Genomic DNA, 18,807 nt, shown 5'->3' with positions numbered 1-18,807 from the left:
GTCTCGATCAAGGACACATGACAAAACCAGTGGAAATGTGCATTGGCCATGGGTGGGGGGAGTGTGGGGGTGAAGGGGAAAGTAGGAGCATGAATCATGTAACCATGTTAAAAATGATTATTAATAAATGTTAAAAAATAATTAGGAGCTTTTTTACCCAATTACATGTCAATAAATCCGACAATCTAAGAATATGGATGATTATTTACAAAAATATATGTTTCCCAGATCAACAAAGAAAGAAAATAGAATGCTTAAATAACCCCATCTCAGAAAAAGAAATTGAACGAATTATCAATAAACTCCCTAAAAAACAAACAAATAAACAAACAAACAAAAAAAAAACCAGGACCAGATGGATTAAACATTGAAAGACTGATTAATCCCAATACTATGTAAATTATTTAGGAAAATAGGCAGAGAATGAATCCTACCAAATTCTTTTTATGACCCAAATATGATACTGTTATCTAAGCTAGGAAGAGCAAAAAAAGAAAAAAAAGTATAGGCAAGTTTTACTAATGAATATAGATGCAATTACAGCACTATTTCATTAAATATGGCCATTTCGAATTTATACCAGGAATGCAGGGCTGATTAAATATTATAAAAACTATTAGCATAATTGACCACATCAGTAACAAAACTAACAGAAATTACATAATTATCTCAATAGATGGGGAAAATACCTTTGACAAAATGCAACTATTCTTATTAAGAACTTTAGAACGCATAGGAATAAATAGGCCATTTCTTAGAATGATAAGTAGTATCTACCTAAAGCCATCAGCAAATATAATCTGTAATGGGGATGAGTTAGAAGCCTTCCCAATAAGATCAGAGATGAAGCAACTATACCTATTATCCACACTATTATTTAATATCGTGCTAGAAACGCTAACTTTCAAAGTAAGAAAAGAAAAAGAAATTGAAGGAATTAAAGTAGACAACGAGGAAACTAAATTATCACGTTTTGCAGATGATATGACATGACTGAAACAACTGAAGAACAACAACAAAATAACACATATTAAAAGCTCTTGGAGGGTCTTCAATAATTTTTAAGAGTGTAAAGGAGTTCTGAGACAAAAAAAATTAGAATTGTTGTTCTGTTTCATTAATTTGATTCTTTCACTTTATTCCATTCACAGTTTTTACTAAAACACAAGCTCACTAACAATGTTTCAATAATCAATTTTACCAGTTAATTCAGATCTCTGGAACACAGTTATGCAGGCTTTTGACTTAAATTCATGGAGGGTAGCCAAGTACCCTATTCTTAACTACAATTTAAGTTTCTGATTAGCCATTTTTACCACCATTCTTTCTAGTCTTTTTATTTGTCAAAGAAAAACAAATGCTTCTAATTAATTCTGCCTATTCTTCATTGTCCATTGTCATTATTCCATCTGTGGCAAGCATTATCCTTATACAGCAATAACTTACTTCCCCAATACAATGAGAAACTGAGGCAATTTTCTCAATTTTCATCCATCTTGACCTCTATGCAGTATTTAGTATTGATGAACAAACATTCTCCCATGAGATTTTATTCTCTTTTGCCTTTAATGACAAAGCTCTTTTTATTAGTTTGTCCATACCATGACCTCCTTTAATTCCTCTTTTTTTTCCCACAACCTAAATCCAAGTAAAGAGTTGTAACCAGGATGGACAGAGCTGTCCCCAAAGAATGCCAAAGACACCTAGGGATGGTAGTTATGGGAGAACAGATACCAAAAGGAGATAGCCTAGCCATTATTCCTCCATTGCCTTTAATACATGAGCAGTGTACAATGGCTATGCTATCTACACTTAGATCAAAGGACACAAAACCACTCAGAGCTCAAACTTATCTACTTATAGACAAGGAGCTGCCTTGACATTAACAGAAGCCTGCTCCATCACTTATGAAGCAAAGGAGCCCGGATAGCTTGGAGCTCAGAAATCAGTATATTCTCTGAATTACCTGATAAATAATGAGGAATGAGCTCAGGGACCAAGGAAATTTTGTACCTCTAATTGTACCACAACAAGCAAACTGGGGAAGGAAAGACAATGCTTGGTTTCTAGGCCAGATAGTAATGATTATAATAACAATAATAATCATTATTGGTATTACAAATACTAATAGTAAGTAAATAGCATTTGTATATTGCTTTAAGGGTTGGAAAACACTTTAAAATTGTATTTCATTTAATATTCAAAATCCCAGGAGGCAAGTGCTATTATTATCATCATATAAAAAATGAGGAAACTGAGGCAGAGATTGTGACTTGTCCAAGGTCAAACAGCTAAACAATGTCTGAGGTTGAATTTGAACTGAAGTCTTCCTGACTCCAGGTCCATTGTTCTTTCCATCCTACTTTCTAACTTCCTTAGTTAAGCACGCTGGAGAAAAAACAGTAATAGTTAAACCAATTTTCAGTGGTGTAAGAGCTACATGAATCAATATAGTAGCATGGGAGAAATGTGCTTCTCCCATGAAATCATCTTGCAGAAGAATATTGGGAGATTTAGGGACTCTGAAAGTATATTCCTATGTTAAGGGGATTAGTTGGAGAGATGCTCCTCTCCAGACCAGGTGTAGCACTGAACAGAAGGTTAAGAACAGCTCCAGGGAAGATTAGAGTACAGGATATAGTCATCAAGAACTACTCCTAACCAAACAGAGGGGGATCTTTTAGCGACTTGTTTTTCTGACAGTGGGTTGGTGTACTTCTTTGAATCTTTTTCTTCCTGGGAAAGACAGGGCATATTATGGGTCTCACAGCAACTTCCACCTAGGGAAAGTGGTCAGTATAGCTTCTAGGAAGCTCAAGAAATGGGGTTGGCTGGCAAAAAGTCATTCCATCACCATCTATCTATAGAGATGGTTTACTTTAGCATCCTGACTCCTCTAATAAAAGAGAATAAACTGGATTTCTCTGCTACAGGGAAGTAATTTCATTCAAACCATTTTCAATCCTGAATAAGAAGCTGCAGATAACTTGGGCAACTCCAGAATGAGTTGGAAGTGGCCCATGGTATCACAGTGGCCCAGATAAAGGAAGACTTTGTTGTCTCTGAAAGAGCTAAGAATTCTACTTTGATTCTTTGATTTCTACTTTGGTTCATAAGAGCTTTTGAGATTATGGATCTTTGCATCAAAATTTCTAGTAAAAGGTTGGATCTAGTACCAGAATGAACTACTAATGGCAAACAGATTTTACCATTTGGAGTGCCATAACATCTTAATCACATGACAATGCATTACCTTAACCAATTCAGACATGAGAGCTCTATTTTATTTGCCAAACATGAGAGCCTCAGTGATTCAAAATTATTCAACTACCATCCAAAAGAATGGCATTTTCCCTTAAGAAAGCAAAACAAATGTTATTCTAGCTTAAGAAAATGCTATGCTTTTATTTTTTAATCAGTTGTCTAATTATTGTTTTTCTCCTTGTGATTTCTCATAAACAGGAGGAGTAATTATAAACACTGCACGGCACTAATTTCTTCAAACTTCTGGAAAGAAACTGCATGTTTTAGCTCAATGTGTTCTTTCCTGGCGAAAACGTGAGAGTAGAATTAATTCTTCTTGCTTTTTTGCATTTATTTTATTATTATTATTTTTTGGCCCATAGAGTCACACAGACCTTCATTATTATGCAGTTAGTACATACAAAGGTTTTGTTTCAGAAAATAATGAAAGCCTAATGAAGAAAAATGACTCACATTGAAACACAATGCAAAATAACAAAGGCATCAAAATTCCAGTCTTAATCAAAATTTTAAAAAATGAGGAAGCATTAGCAAAGACAAAACATGTCTTCCATGACCAATTTTTAAAAATCAGTGTGTTTTTTAATAGCAATAAGAGTCTTGGTTAAACAAATGAATATTACAAAAACAACTCTGCAATAAGCTTTTTATTTTTCTGTCAATATCTTTTCTGAACTCAAGGTACTCTGCTCTACAAGGTCAGAGATTTCTATTTGCCTTTGTAGATCCCAACAAGGTTTTAATTTATGGTGAGAGGCAGTATAGTAGAGTAGACAGAAGACCCAAGGGATCTACGGATTATTATGTTAATACAAGCCAACCCCCAAACAATTCTGGAATCTGTAGGGCCCACTGAGTACTTATTCTTTGTTTAGATTCTGGGTTTGCTTCCTTATAGCTCTGGGTTTGAGTCCTACTTAATACTGGGCAAATCATAGAACTAGACAACTCTCTAAGGTTATAAATCACAGACAAATTCCCATTCTCCATATGTGGAATAAGTTCCCAGGTTGAGTTCCCCACATGGGTAAAATCACAAATTTGGACCAAAAATAAGAACAACCACCATAAAAGATAAGATAAATGGGTGATGTTCTCTTCTTTTCCTATGGTTGAGCTAGAGATGTTCAGATCATTCTGATGTTGATGGAAATTATTCTAAGAAACCTAACTTAGATCTCTTTTCACAAAGCAGGTCAAGGAGTGTAATGGTCAAAGTCTGACCATTATGCCTAGGAGTGTAATGCCAATAATTTGATGTTGTCCAGCATTATAAAACAGTAGTAGCAAACTAAAAATAGAAATAAAGGCCATGAAACCACACATAAGGATACCTATGGGCTGCATGCTAATTTAGAAAGCACATGTTAAAATATGTTTTGTTGTGTTTTGGGGTATTTTGTTAACTATTTCCCAATTACATTATAATCTGACTAAGGCCAAACTAGGGAGTGTTGCTGGCCTGCAATGCCTCCATTTGAAACCTCTGTTGTAAAAGATGATGAAGAGTAAATACCCTGAGATCTGCACAAAGCTTAACTCATTACAAAATTATTTAAGAATTAGAACAGATTGCATGGGAAGAACTTGATTATTTTGTGGGTTTTTTTTTTGGTGGTTCTGCAAAACTCTTAAGCTGAGTAAAGATAGATCTGAATGGAATGGGAAAAATAAAGTTAGATAAATTCTATAGCTAGCAAACCTTTCATGTGTCATAATATCTTAGAATATCTGAATAGTCTCATAGCACTCAAAAATCAAAGGTGCTTTTTGAAACAGGATGACAAAAGTCAGAGGCTGTAACTGCTGTTTTGATTAGGGAATAGGATTCTTTTACATTTTATAATATAATAATCCTGGTTCAGGAGAATTATTTCATCCTTTACCCTTTCTACTATCCCCTACCATGTCTAATCAATTGTTGAGCCTTACAAATTTTATTTCCACAATATATTTCAAATTTATGTCCTTCTGTCCACTTCTTACCATAACCACCATAGTGCAAGCCCTCATTGCCCAACATCGCTACTATTCCAGTGGCTTACTCATCAGTGTCCCCAACTCTAGTAAATCTTGTTTCTGAGTCCATCTTCCACAAAGCTGTCTGATATATCCCTAAAGCACAGGTCAGACCACGTCATTTCCCTCTTCAGCAAGCCTTGACCATTACCTATTATCTGTAAGATCAAACACAAATGGCTGGGGCTGACATTTCACTATTGGATTCTCATCCACTTTGGCAGACCTATTCACGTTATTCCCACTCATGAATTCTATCTTCCAGCCAAACTAGACTAAATGCTGTTCCATGTACAGTTTATCTCTTTACCCCACAGTCCTGGAACGGACTCTTCTTCACCTCCACTTTTATTCAAGGCATCCTTTAAGTAGCACCTGCATCCCAAGGCCTGCCATGGTTCACCTGGTTCTTGGCTCATCCATGAAATGACTGTGGTTGTTACTGTTTTTGCTCAGTTATTTCAGTTGTGTCCAACTCTTTGTAACCCCATCTGGGGTTTTCTTGGCAGAAATATTGAAGAGGTTTGCCATTTCCTTCTCAAGCTAATTTTACAGATGGGGAAACAGAAACAGACAAGTTTAAGTGACTTACCGAGTCACATAGTTGGTAAGTGCCGGAGGTCAGATTTGAATTCAAATTGAATTTGAATTCTTACTCTAAGCCTGTAAACTCTATTTACTGCATCATCTAGCTGCCTGGGATCTATATTAACATTGCTGATATTTTTAATGTGCACATGATTCATTCTTCTCTGCCCCAGCCAGACTAGAGTGGAAGAGCCCTGAGGTTAGGGCTTTGTTATTTTCATCTCCAGTATCTAGTTCAGGAGTGTCTGACACATAGTAGAAGGTTAATAAATACTTGTATAAAACTGAATGAGAGAATTGGAAATAACTGTAGAAAAAAAGCATGCAAGTGCCTAATTTTAAAACTTCAAAAACGTTTACTTAGATGAAAACATTCCAGAACTACTGGAGAAGCAAAAATAATTTTTGCCATGTTTCATATTCTGAGTTTTGACACACCCTTGAAAAGCATTGATTTTCTTGAAGCCTGAATAAATGATTTATTTAGAAAGGATTTTGTTGAGGCGTATCAATATTTTGTATAACATAAAGAACATAAGCACATTTCTAATTTATAGGAAGCTTGAAATTTAAAAAAAATTCAAAATTGATAGTCTCTGTTATATACCACCAAAATACATATTGTACATGCACATCAACTTATTTTATTTTAATTTATTTCTTTGCTTTGGCTTGTTAGATTCTAGAGCATCATAATCTTAATTTTACCCTCTAACCTAAGGATAACAAAATGGTCCTGAATATTGCACTCATGTTATTTCTTGGAGAAACTCTTTCATATTCTGCCAATATTTCAGATAGCTGGATTACCATCTAATATTCTGTCCTGGTGAAGGGGAAGAGGTGGCACTTTTAAAGACATCATTTCAAAAGACAAACATTGCTTGTAATAACAGGGATTTTTGAAGAAGTAATTCATTACCAATGCCAATTTATGCATGTGCCTTGGCTATTTTTCTCCCTTTATTTTATAGGTTTTAGAAAAAATAAAATAGTATAAATTTTAGTTACAAGGTTTTGTTTTATTTTGTTTTTCCTGTCATTCAATAATTTATAGATACAAGGACACCCAGAGGTAGGAGATACATATAAGAAGGCAGAGAATTCCATATTTTTTTTCACATGACAATTTCTCTTCCATAGAGCAAGAAAAAAAGAACTCAGTTGTCAGACTTGTGAGAGGCTGGACTGTCACTACACACACACACACACACACACACACACGTGTGTGTGTGTGTGTGTGTGTGTGTGTGTGTGTGTGTTTTGCCTATGGCTTTTGGGGAGAGCCACAAGGAACATATATTCTCCTGGGGAGTGTGTGAATGTGTGTGGGTGAAGGAAGTTTACAACATGTACAAAAATACCTACAGTGCAAGGAAGAATGAAGAGAAACATAGTTCTGCCTGATTACTTGGTTATCAGCAAAAGATTCACAGAAAAGGTAAGAAGTGACACCTGAAATGAACCTGAAAAAAAAGAAGACATAGGTTCATGGAAGCAGAACTGAGAACCATGCTCACCTTCTATTCTTGAAGATCAAATTGGTTGGTGTGAGCATATGAAAGCAGAAGATGAAGTATTGAGTTTGATCAGGGAAAGGACATGGTCAGATCTTGTCTTAAGAAAGATTCTTATGGCAGAATGGAAAATAGATTAGAGAGGGAACAAATGGAAGCAAGAAGACCAATTAGGATGGTATTCCAGTCAGTGATGAGGGCCTGCACCAGAGCGGTAGCTGTATAAGCAAAGAGAAAGGAGTGGATGGGAGAAGTTGAGGTGGTAGAATTGATACGGCTGGGATTTATTTATTTATAATGGTTGAGGGATAATTGAGAGTCAGGGATGGCTGCAGTGTTACAAACATAGGTGACTATGAAAATAGTGGCCTTTTAAAGCCTATTTGGTTTCACTTCACATAATAAATTTTGTAGGGAATGTAGGATGATGAAAAAAGCTATTCATTTCCAGAAAGAGAACTGATGATCTCTGAGTAGAGATTGAAGCATGCTCTTTTCACTATTTTGGGGGGGGGCATTTTCTGTGTGTGCCTGTGTGTATATGTGCATGTGTGAGTATGTGTTCTCTTTGTCAATATGGATAATATGCAAATATATTTTGCTTGACTTCACATTTTTATTCATATCATGCCTTCCAAGGGGTGGAGGCAGGAGAGAGGGAGGGAGATAATTTGGAACTCAATAATTTTAAATGAAAGTTAAATATATTTTACATGCAATTGGAAAATAATGATATAAGTAAAAATGTTTTAAAACAAAAAAGTATGATAGAACTTGGCAATATAAGTAATCTATGATAACCTAGAAATCAAATAAAAATTGAAGATTTTATTACATTAGCATTTGGTGTGAACCATCAAATACAATGCAACCTTCATTAGTTTCAAATTGAAAAATCTTATCTTCTGTCTAGGGTCACATTACTCGTTTGCTCAAGCCAAACTAACTCCTCAGCAACTTTTGCCTTGCCTTATGTTCTTGTTTCCTTGGAAATATATGACAATGAAGGTCATTTGAACAGCTGTTCCACCAGACATATTAATGTCTGCATCTCATTGTTCATTTTATCCATCGAAGCTAGTTTATTTGAACAAACAAGCATGCAAAAATGGAAAAGAATTAAGGATGTCTAGTCATTCTACTTGGTAGTGTCAGTATGAATAGAGATGCTAATAATGATGTTATAAAAATAGAATTTATTAGGCAGAGAGGGAATCCTAGTGCCAAAATAGATGGAGAGTATTTAAAGAGCATAACACTGAAATTATATGAACCTGAGTCTCCTAAGGATCCAGAGAGTTGTTTCCTTGATCATTAACAATCACTGAGAAGATGAAGTATATTTGATTATGTACCATTTCTGCTTTGAAATCCTATTCAACTTTTAAAATGGAGTGCAAATGCCAGAGAATCCTTCTTTCATCCCTTTCTCCAGACCTCAATGAATGGTAACGATCCCTTTCCTATGACCCACAGTAACACTGTGTTCATAAATGTATTATTTTCTTACTACACGGATTCCTAATTTTTTAAATCATTGCATAGCATTATGTGTTTATGTGAGTATTTTATCTCCCTTGTTTATTTCCTTCAAGTTTTATTAAGGCACAGGTCATATTAAATATATTTATTTCTTGGCTCAGTTTTGTGGAAAGTATTTTACATATGGTAGAATCTTAACAATAGTTACTAAATTTAACTGAACAGAATTGCCCAGTGCAACATAGGTCATAAGGGTCCACTCTAGGACTCTAGGTCTTCTGCCATCAAAGTCAGTGCTCTGCCTATAATACTTACATTGTGAAAGAAGAAAGATGACAGAGATGGGGAGGAGAGACAATGAATAGTGGGGCAATGTTCTTTGTTCTCAACTAACCTTGCAATTTGACATCAATAACTCCCTATTACCATTAGAATGAAATGTAAATTAATCTATTTGGCTTCTAATACCTTTGAAGACTTGGTCCTAACCAATTTTGCAACCTTTTTTACAATACCCATCCTTTAAGGAGCTGGCCAAACTGGCCATCATCTCTCTCTTATTCAGTCAAGGTAATCCTTCTCCTATATGGAATGCCTTTGCACTAGTTCTCTCCTATATCTAAAATGTACTACTTCCTCATCAATACTTCACAGACTCTCGCTTTCTTTGAGACACACTTCGAGTACCACATTTTACATAAATATTTTTTTCTGATCCCATAGGTGCTAGTATTCTAATAAAAATGTAGTAGGGAGAGCTCTGGTTCTGGAGTCAGAATGATCTCAGTTAAAATCCAGCTACAGATATTTACTAGCTTTTTGACCCTGGGCAAATCACTTGGTCTGTCTGTTAGCTGTAAAATGGAGATAATGATAGCATTTACTTCCCAGGGTTGTTGTGAGGATAAAATAATATTTTTTAAATACTTGGCACATTCCCTGGCATAGAGTAGATAGTTAAATAAAAGTTTACTTCCTTCTTCCCTTCCTACCTTTTACTTGACTACTTTGTATTTATTTTTTAATTTATTGCATATATTTATATATGAGTGTGTATATGTATATGTACACATACATATATGTATATAGTATAAATATATATTTGTATATATAGTCTTTCCCAATAAAATGAAGTTCCCTGAGAGCTTCTTGTTTTATTCTTTGTTTTAATGTCTGACACATACTAGGTACTTAATAGTTACATGCTGATTTATTCATTGATTGATTTCTGGAATGAAAGCATCAATATGGAATCAAAAAGGGGCAATGGGAGAAAATAAGCATCTACATAGCGCTATATTCAGGGCACCAAACTAAATGTTTTTTATACTTATTATTTCACTTGTTCCTCAGAACAACCTTACAAGGTAGGTGCTGTTATTATCCTCATTTTACAGTGGAGGAAATTGAGGCAAACAGAGATAAAGAGATTTACCCAGAGTCATATAGCTAGTAAGTATTTAAGTCTGGATTTGAACTTGTCTTCCTGATTCTAGAACCAGCATTCTATCCACTCTGCCACTGGCTTCCTCTAAAACAGTCTAATTTATTATTAATGTAATTAACCCAGTTGTTAGTCATGTGCTACTCCATCCCAGTGATGATCATGGAGAAGATGGAGAAGAAATGATAATGAAAGAAAATGAGTGAATGCTGGATCCCTTACCCATGTGTGTACACAAATAGTAAGGATAAATGAAAATATGAGGATAGAGAGATATGTTGAGAATTTGGAGATTGTGCAATAGTAAGTATTAACTACACAAGCTGGGTGTAGGTGCCCCATTTTCAGCAGGTACTATATAGCAAGTCAGCACTCAATTGGATTAAGAGACAGTTTTTTAGCACCGTAGAGATACACGAATACAGACTCATTTCCACATACTTAGGTTTCAGTAAATGCTCAATTGAACAATAAATACCAACCTCTATGGATTAAGGAATAAACTTTTTATCTTTTCATAAAAATTGATTATAAAATAAACACTCCCACTTTTGTTAATACCACAGGACCATTATATTCAGAAGTCAAATTGAATTAAACCCTCTGTGGAAAAATAAATTGTCACTGCATTTTCTTTTATTACTAGTCTATTTAAAAGGCAAATTCTGTTCCAGTGTGGCTTTACTAAAACAAAATACCTATAATCGTGTAACATGAGAATAGCATACAGCCACTCCTATGTTATAAGCACATATATAACAAGCTAATGGTCCAATTATGATTTTATACCTAAAGTCACAAACATATAGTATGCAAGACATATTTTTGTATATGTACATATATATGTTATGTGTCTATATATGTAGACATTGCCTACATGTAAAAGCATATGAGCATCATGGGAAAAGATTAATGCTACAAATTAGCTGATTCTTCGGCAGTAGTAAATGTACAGGAAAATAACAACTAAGTTAGCAAATAGGTTCTCTTTCCTTATCATTTCTATAACATCCTTTAATCTCTAGCCTCTATACTTCATCCTCCCTCTACCTATAGTCATAATTCCAAAGGGAAGTAAATACATAAATTCAGCCATGAAATGATATGAATGACAATATAAATATTAAAGAAGGCAAACACTCCTGTGATTTTTAAAAAAGTGTACTTCTAACATGATTGTTTAATCACTGACAATATCCTGCCTTCAGTAATGAGAGATATATACATACAAAGAAGTCATGATCAACTGATCATCCTCCAACTTCAGAATGATCTGTACAGAGCAGTGGCTGGAACTCTGCCTTCACCTTTCTCTCCCTTGCCCCAAGTTCCTATGGCTCTTGCTTAGGAGTTTCTTAGAATCAGAAAATATGAAGAAAATGTGCGCATCAGGGAGCCATGAAGGTGAACATGGTCCTCTAAGGCAGAAAACTCTGCTGTCTTTTCAGCAAAGTGAGATGTGAGGTCACATTGTCAAATGGAAGGAACTGGGGGAAAAGGAAAAGGTAGAAGATGATATGATAGGAAGAATACAATAATCAACAAGGAAGGAGAGAATTGCTGAGAAGCAATGAAGGCTCATATAGGAGTGACATCTCTAGAGCTGCCATCTCTAAACCTTTTATCATGTACTATTAATTACAATAAAAATCTAAACATCTATTTAGTTATTTATTTATGAATTATATGTGTGTACTATATAGTGCTAATAATTATGTACATTATAAAAGGCATAAAAAAGAACTTTTCAAAGGATTAGGTAAAAATGAAACAACAGCTAGCTTTTATATTCTTTTTTTTAAATCCTTACCTTCCATCTTAGAATCAGTTGATTCTAAGGCAAAAGAGTGGTAAGGTCTAGGCAATGGGGGCCAAGTGACTTGCCCAGGGTCACAAAGCTAGGAAGTGTCTGAGGTCATATTTGAACCCAGGACATGGTTCTCAATCCACTGAGCCACCCAGCTGCCCCTAGCATTTATATTCTTATTCAAAATGTAATTTTGAAAATATATTTATTAATAGTGCAAAATATTTTTATAGTGACTAAAATGCTAATGATAATTTTAGTGAGAAAAATGTGATTTTTACACTTTTGATTTAACATTTTGTAATACATAAATTTCAAAGTTCAGTTAATTTTGGATTTAATAACTGTCAGAAATTTAAAAAAAAATGACCTCACAAAGAGATGTAGATTGAAATGGAAGACTTACATGGCAGGCTGTGCTTAGTGAATTATCAACCCTTTAGTTTCATTATGTGATTTTTTTGTGGAAATCCAGCTTGAGAATTTTCATTTTATCTGATGTCAATTATTTTTACAAACTGATCAGAACACATTGAATTTCAAAATTTTTTAACAAATAGGTTGAAAATTCACCAAAATTTTTCACCTGGAAAATTTTTAAGCAGGTTAAATAATTGTTTTCATGATTATATTTTTTATTTTATAATAAAAGATTTTTCAATGGTTACATGATTCATGTTCTTACTCTTCCTTCCACCCACCCCACCTCCCACCCCTGTAGCCAACTCACATTCCCACTAGCTTTTACATGTGTCATCGATCAGGACCTATTTAATATTGCTGAGAGTTGCACTGGGGTGGTTGTTTAGAGTCTACATCCCAAATCATATCTGCAACAACCCATGTGGACAAGCAGTTGTTTTTCTTCTGTGTTTCTACTGCCATAGTTTTTCCTCTAAATGTGGATAGCATTCTTTTTTATGGGTCCCTCAGAATTGTACTGGATCATTGCATTGCTGCTAGTACAGGAGTCCATTACACTTGATTAATGGATGTAATCCATGATTTTTTTAAAAGTATGTAGATAGGAAAGTTCTTTTAGGTAAAACACATTGAATTCAGCTACGCAAAAACGAATAAGTGGCCAACAATATTAAAAGCTACAAAAAAGTCATCATGGATTGGGGCTGATGAAAGGACATTAGACTTGGCAATGAAGGTCACTGGTAACTTTGAAGAGCTGATTCATTTGAATGCAGAGTCAAGGAGAGTAAATAGATTGAGAAATGGAGAGGCTAGATGTATGGTTGCATTCTTTACAGAAATAAGAAAGTTTAGAAGATGAATGGAGTTGAGGAAAGTTATGGAGATGCTGAGGGAGAGGGAGGAATGATTTTTTTTTCCTCTGCAGCTATTATAGTTATTAAAATCCCAGTTAGCTTAACATTACCCTGAGGGACCACTGTTAGGCTAACAGGAGATCTATAATGGTAGGTACTGAAGTGGGAAAATGTTGAACTGTGATAACTAAAGAGACAGGTTTGGTTATATTAGAGTTAAGTTCACTATTGGCCATCTCAGGGAGAATGAGATGGTATATCATCTTTCTATTCTCCTATGATTACATCCTTGATGTAAGGCTATGGCCCCTTAGGAGACTGAGCACCCTCTCTTTGGAGATCTTTGCTCTAGAGGACCAAAGACAACAAGCCATCTTTTTATTCCCCAGTCAGTTGTACATGTCTGGATTTCATCCTGCCCCCAGAAACCTTATCATCCTGCATGATAACATTAGTCTTGGAACTCATACCTTATCATTATACTTTGTAATTAAGGGCCATTTGGCTGGAAAGCTGGAGGGTGAAGAGTAGAGAACTCTTTCCAGATCCTCCGTTTAAAAAGAGTCACTGGGCTAGCTATCTCTTCATTTCCTGCCTAGATGCGCTCCTCTTGCCTTCATCTTTCAGCTTCTTTTTATGTATTGACTTTCTTCATAAGATTGTGAGCTGTTTGAGGGCAGAGACTGAACTTTAATTTTTGTATTTGTATTCCTAATGTTTACCATAGTGCCTGACCAAGGTAGACTCTCAATAAATGTTTATTGACTGACTGACTAATGTAGGGGAGCCCAGGAATCAGATGACTGGTCTTGGGTGTTGGTATCTATGAAATATAGATGTGTTAGTCAATCAATAAATATTTGTTAAGCACCTTGTATGTGGCAGACAGCATGCTAAATTCTGGGGATGTGTAGAGAAATTTAATAATACAATTTGGATTTTATTTTTGTATTAGTTTTATTTTTGTTAATTTGGGATTGGGGTAAATATTATAAGCTGCAGAGATCAGCTTAAACTGTCTTTAAGTTCTGATTACCATATCTGAGGAAAAACATTGAAGGGTTAGAAGTTATTCTGGGGTAGGCAAAACAGGATTTTCCTGCAATTTAAAATAATATATACATGTAACCAAGTTTACCTAACTAAAAACTGAAATTTTCAATATTTCTTGTATTTCCCTTCCCAGTCCCTTTTATGAATCTATATAATCATCATTGCTAGTTTTTCCTTTAATCTCCACCTGGCTGGCTAAAAATGATTAGTATTCTTCAATATTTCAAAAGAGGTGTTATTTCATCAGTGAAGATACCCACAAATAAAGAAAATTATCCTTCTTTCTTTGCTTTAATCAATGGTCTTCATAAATTTTGGAATCTAAAATCTTCATCTCATAAAGGTTATTGTATTGTGAGTATGTGAAGTTAACTAGTCTGATGTTCAGATGAAAGATGCAAACTTACCTGGGTAAGTTTGAAGTCTTTTCACCTTATAGGACTGGCAAGAGTGGTAATATATGCTTTGTTTGGATCTGTCTTTGCCTGTACGCCATGAAGTAAGTGGATAAAACAGTAGGATCAGAGATTTAGAATTGCAAGAGAATTTAGAGGTCATCTAAACTGGTGGTGTCAAATTCAAAGAGAAAGTGTTCAACTAATAAGTCACTTACTATGGACTGCCAAGGTTGCAGCCACATACCAGAGTAAAGAAAGCATTCGATAGAGCATTCTTGATATTCTACAACAAATAATGTTCAAATAAAAGCCCAAATCAAATTCTGCAGTGGCAGATAACAAAAGGTCAGAGTGAGACATTCTTCCAGTTTAAGACAATTTAGGAGGTCAGAAAAAGATCCACAACATTAGGGTGGAGGCCAGAGTCCATGTGGATAAAATAACAATAATAGGACTAGGTGCTGATGATAGAGGCATCAGTCTCTTAAGCCAGAGATAATAAGGAGACTTGGAAAGTGGTCAGAAAAGGATTACAAGGGAACCCTGTATCAGCACTGGACACAGAACCAAACATTCTTTGGCAAATCCACTGCATATAAGCTACTTCTAGGTCATAGATCAAGGATAGAGAAGAGTACTTTCAGTCAAGAGGGAGCAGAAACTCTTATGAGCAGTATTACTTTGGGTTATAAGAGATCAGAGCTGCTAAGGAATAGTATCATTTTCTTTCTTTTTAAAATTTAGTTTTATTTATTTACATAACAATATAATTTTTTATAATTTTATGACATTGGTACAGTATCATTTTCTAGTTCCAAGGGAGGAGGGTCCCTGAGGATCAATATTCATTGCAACCCCAAGGGATAAGGGGTCTTTCCTGGCTCTCCTCTGGATTGGATTGTCGAACATGGAACAAGAGTCAGAATTACAAAGATTTAGCAACTATTAAATTAAAGGAGTGGAAGGCTTGAAATATATAATTCTTAAAAGCAAAAGAATTCAGATGACAAACAATAATAACCTACCCAGCGAAAATGAGTAAAATCCTTCAAAAAAAGATTTTAATGAAATAGAAGATTTTTAAACATTATTAACGAAAAGACCAGAGCTAAGTGGAAAATTTGACTTCCAAATACAAGAAGTATGAAAAGGTAACTGTGAAAGAGAAATCAAAAGGGCCTCAAAAAGGTAAAATTATTTATCTATCTTTATGGAAAGATAAATTGTGTATTTTTCTTTATGGAATGATAATACAGATATCTTTAAAAAAACTTTATCACTGTTAGGTGAGTTCAAAAGATTTTACATCAAAAGAGTGTACAGGAGTGAGTCCTTTATTTTAAGATGATGTACAAAAATAGAAAGGCAAGAAAGATGGATAACCTGGGAGAAGAGAAAGAATACAGAAATTTATTTCAAATAAAGGAAGCACACAAAAACAATTTCATAATAGGGGGGAAGGCCAGGAAATGCTTAAACCTTACCTCTAAATTGGTTCAAAGAGGGAACACATGCACAATCTATATTTGTTTATGCCTATACGTGTATATATACACATAAATATACATACCAATTGCTAATAGAAATCAATTTTATTCAACAAGGAAGTAGGAGTGGAAGGTCATGAGGAAAAGGTAATGACAAATAGAGAATGAGCAAGAGAAGTCAACCTGACAGTAGAGGAGGAAGAGGATAAAAATAGAGAAGAATAAACAGAAGAAAATAGGATGAATGGAAATGAACAGTTAGTAATAATAATGAGGTATATGCACAGGATGAACATACCAATACAATGGAAGAGGATAGCAGAATGGATTAGAAACCAGAATCCAACAATATGGTATCTATAAGAAAAACACTTGAAATGAGTGCTGGGATTTATTTTTTATGATGAAAGTTAAAATAAAAGGATGGAGCAGAATCTATTATGCTTCTCCTGACTTAATAATGGCAGAGGTAGCAATTGATATCTCAGAAAAAGAAAAGAAAAAATAGATCTAATTTTAAAAGACAAGTTGGTAAACTGTTGCTAAAAAAGTGAAAGGCAAGTAAAGGAAGATGGCTTAGCAGTATCAGATCTCAAACTGTACTATAAAGCAGTAATCATCAAAACAGTCTGATAGTGTTTAAGAAATAGATAGGTAGATCAATGGAGCAGAGTAGATACACAATATACAAAGGTAATTGGCCTTTGCCATGTAGAGTTTGATAAATCCAAAGACCCAATCCTTTGAAATAAAGAATTCACTATTTAACAAAAACTGCTGGGAAAATTGGAAAAGAGTATGGCAGAAGCTAGGTATGGACCAATATCTCATACCCTATATCATTATGAGGTCTAAATGGATGTGATTTAGATATAAAGAGTGATATCTTAACTAAATTAGGGGAACACAGAATAGCATATCTGGTAGAACATTGTATAAGGGAAGAATTTATGACAGAGAATGAATAATTTTGATTATATTAAATTAAATTTATGACTGAGAGTGAATAATTTTGATTATATTAAATTAAAAAGCTTTTTTACAAAGAAAACTAATGAAACCAAGATTAGAAGGGAAACAACAAACTGGGAATTTTTTAATAATATATTTCTCTGGTAAAGGGTAAATTTCACAAATTTAAAGAAAACTAAGTCAATTTTATAAGAATATAAACCATTTCCCAATTGACAAATGGTCAAAGGATATTAACAAGCAATTTTCAGATGAAGAAATCAAAGCCATCAATAATCATACAAAAATGTTCTAAATCACTCTTGATTTGAGAAATACAAATTAAAACAATGCTGATGTACCACCTCACACCTATCAGATTGGCCAATATGGCAGTAAATGAAATTGGTAAATGTTGGAGGGGATGTGGCAAAATTGGGACCCTAATGCATTGTTGGTGAAATTGTGAATTAATTCAGCCATTCTGGAGGGCAATTTGATTTATGAGTTAGTAACTGGAATTTCAGGAGGGAAAATAATTCTACAGTAATAGCTAGTGAAATTTTAACTGGAAGCCTATGAGGCCAAGATTTCATTATGGTGGATAGTGAGACCAGAGTGGAGAAAATGCTTGGGAGAACCCTTTGAAATCTACTCTCTAAATCTAGAATGTATGCCTAACTTTTGTCTCTTTCTGTATCATAAATTCTAAGCCAGACTGTTCATTCCTAACCCCCAACACCTAACCAAGGTTCCCATTATTTCCATCCCAACATTCATCAATTCCTTCTCTTTATTGAGAATTAAATTTAAAATAGTTTCCCCTGCTTTTTTTTGCATGACATTCTTACTAAGGCAAGGACCATTTTGTTCTGCAATTCTATAAACATACCTTTGCATATATCTGGGCTAGAGCTTTATCCCTGTACTATGCTGTAAGGTTCATGAGGTCAAGGGCCATGTTTTGTCAAAAATTTTTACTTCCTCCATTGCCAAGCGTAAATCTTTGCACAGGATAGATCATTAATAAATATCAAAGTGAGAGATATTAAATGTCTTTTCCAAGAGCACATGCCTAGTAACTTGCAAAACTAGGCTTCTGATTCAGTTGGGTACTTTAGGAATCCTTCTGAATCTTTTTTTACACCACTGACTCTCTAGGGGAAAAGAAATTCAGGCTTCTATTGATTTCAATATTTTTAAATTTTTGTAAGGAACTATAAATATTTTAGAGGGAGTTTAACTTCTGGGTAAGAGTAGAATATAATTAAGTTTTCTATTTGTCTGTCTCCCTCCGTCCCTCCCTTCTTCCCTCGCTTCTTCCCTTCCTTCCTTCCTTTCCTTCCTTTCCCTTCGATTCCCTTCATTTTTTTCTTTCTTTCCTTCATTCCTTCATTCCTTCATTCCTTCGTTTCTTCAGTCCTTTGTTACTTTCTTCTTTCCTTCCTTCCTTCCTTCCTTCCTTCCTTCCTTCCTTCCTTCCTTCCTTCCTTCCTTCCTTCCTTCCTTCCTTCCTT

At 34.7% G+C, this 18,807-nt stretch overlaps 1 protein-coding gene across 1 annotated transcript in view; it reads right to left on the bottom strand.

The window, feature by feature from the left end:
* The window catches only part of ATRNL1 (attractin like 1), a 1,097,315-nt gene that overhangs the window by 307,804 nt on the left and 770,704 nt on the right, over window positions 1-18,807 (bottom strand). The gene's annotated exons all lie outside the window — the stretch shown is intronic.

The sequence above is a fragment of the Gracilinanus agilis genome, chromosome 2, assembly GCF_016433145.1.
Source record: "Gracilinanus agilis isolate LMUSP501 chromosome 2, AgileGrace, whole genome shotgun sequence".
NCBI lineage: Eukaryota > Metazoa > Chordata > Mammalia > Didelphimorphia > Didelphidae > Gracilinanus > Gracilinanus agilis.
This window is presented reverse-complemented; position numbering and strand designations above follow the sequence as displayed.